Here is a 2,305-nt window from a genome sequence, read left to right as displayed (position 1 = left end):
GGGCACGTTGGCAGTAACATCATAGCCATCAGCCCAAGGGCAGTTTCTCTGATGTGGAGGCCACACCTCCTCTCACCAGCCCTGGTAACAGTCCTGATCCCAGCTGGCTCTCTGTGCTCCTCTGCTGGTTGGGTGATTCATTGCACTGGGGACAGTACTCGTGATCATCTGGTTTATTAGGGAAATAAATAACTTGAGATCAGGGTCAACAAGCTACGACTAGGAATCAGGATCGGGAAGCATGTATGTACTGCCAAGCAAAACCTTCCTTCTGCAGGGCAGCCCTTTTGGCAACTCTGAGCCATGCAGGACTGCCAACCTCCTGCCTCTTTGCCTCCACTAGGACTGGCCGCTTCTCTTGTGCCAGACCTCCGCCCTGCTTGTGACTTATTTCACGCCCAAGCTTTTCGTGGTCCCCTTCACAGCATAACCAACAGGAAATTGACTCCTCACAACGTATGGTAGCGGCTCTTTCACCAAAGGGAATTAATTACTTACTACGGCTTCTTCTTTTAGAAAACAGGTTGAGGTACACATTTCTCAAAAAAAAAAAAATCATGTATTTGATTCCATATTAAGTGTCCATAGTACAGTGAGATAAGCTCAAGACCCATACATCTCTAGAATTTTAAACAAACTTGGTGTTGCCAATGGAGCATTATTCTCTTCATCTCCAATGGGACTTGGCTTGCGTTCACAGTCACATGCTCACAGGGGCACCGTTCGAGAAACACACTGGGAAGAGTGGTTGAAGATCGTCTCGGTCACTCCTTCCCAGTAGACCCTACTTCTGATCTCAGCCCACGTAACTTGATATACAACCCCCACCAGTGTGTCAGGAGAGGCTAAGTTGGTATGATGACTAGAAAGTAAGGCCCGACTGGAGATCCCCTTGCAGAGGGGTCTCGGGGAGGAGATGAGCCAGTCAGGGTGCGATGTAACAATGATGAGAAATACAACCTTCCTCTAGTTCCTAAAGGTTTCCTCCCCGCTCCCACTACCATGACTCGAATTCTATCTTGCAAGACTGGCTAGACCAGAGGAGGTACACTGGTACAGATAGGAACTGAAAATACAGGGAATCCAGGACAGATGAGCCCTATAGGACCAGTGGTGTGAGTGGCAAAACAGGGAGGGTAAAGGGAGAATGGGTAGGAAAGAGGGAACCGATTACACGGAACTGTGTGTGACCTCCTCCCTGGGGGACAGACAACCAAAAAGTGGATGAAGGGAGACGTCGGACAGGGCAAGATATGACAAAATACCCATTTATAAACTATCAAGGGCTCATGCGGGAGGGGGAAGCGGGGAGGGAGGGGAAAAATGAGGACCTAATGTCGGGGGTTTAAATGGAGAGAAAATGTTTTGAGAAACGATGTACAAATGCGCTTTACACAATTGATGTGTGTATGGATTGGGATAGCAGTTGTATGAGCCCCTAATAAAATGTTAAAAAAGAAAAGAAAAAAAAAAAAAAAGAAAGTAAGGCCCGGTGATCGACTTGCAGAAATAAGCCAGTGACGATCTTTGGCTTAAAACTGCCCAATCAGCAACCCAGGACCTCTGGCTTTTCATTTCCTTCTGTTCTACCTGCGGGGCGCCAACTTGCTAGGGAAAGACTCGGTGGCATGCAGGGAGCTAGCCGGAGACACAGGCTCAGATTTTCTAAAGATTTTCCTGCTCTGGATTCATTTCCAAGAACGAGCGAGTAAATGGCTATGTTAGGAGTGGGGATTTCTGATTCTGGACTACATTTCTCAGAATCTACGGGAAGGACCCAAAATACATATTAGGAGCAAATAGGTACCACCTGTCTCGGCACTACATTTTCCCTGAGTCATTGTCCTGGGATAGACCTGAGGAGACAGGCCTGTCTGAAACCTGCCCTGTCCAGCTCCCCACATTTGCAAATTCTCTTGACACTAGACGGTAGAAGCCTAAGCTCCCAAGCCTGTGGGGTCGTAGCTCCTTTAGGGATGGAGCGAGACGTCTCGCATGCAGAGCAATCTGGGGGCGGGGGCCACATTTTCCACTCAGGGAAGTCCCTGCTCTGCAGATGTTTCTCAGTGACAGCATCTTCAGTGGCTATTCTTATTCCACCCTAGGGCAATCCAACAGCCTTGCTTCCATGAGGAGGGTTCTTGGAATTTGGACATCTCCCAAGAGTCTGTGCGACAGGGCTCCATCAGCACCATCCCGAGTGGTACAGCTTGGAAGATATGGACAGCCTTGCTCCCATCTCGATGGTTGGGCGACATTTCCCAGAAGCCTCGGGGGCCCAGCGCCGGCAGGACGGCATCCAGTT

Source organism: Echinops telfairi, unplaced genomic scaffold (assembly GCF_000313985.2).
Source record: "Echinops telfairi isolate 266 unplaced genomic scaffold, ASM31398v2 ScPeMD7_655;HRSCAF=1070, whole genome shotgun sequence".
Lineage (NCBI taxonomy): Eukaryota > Metazoa > Chordata > Mammalia > Afrosoricida > Tenrecidae > Echinops > Echinops telfairi.
Note: the sequence above shows the minus strand (reverse complement) of the source record.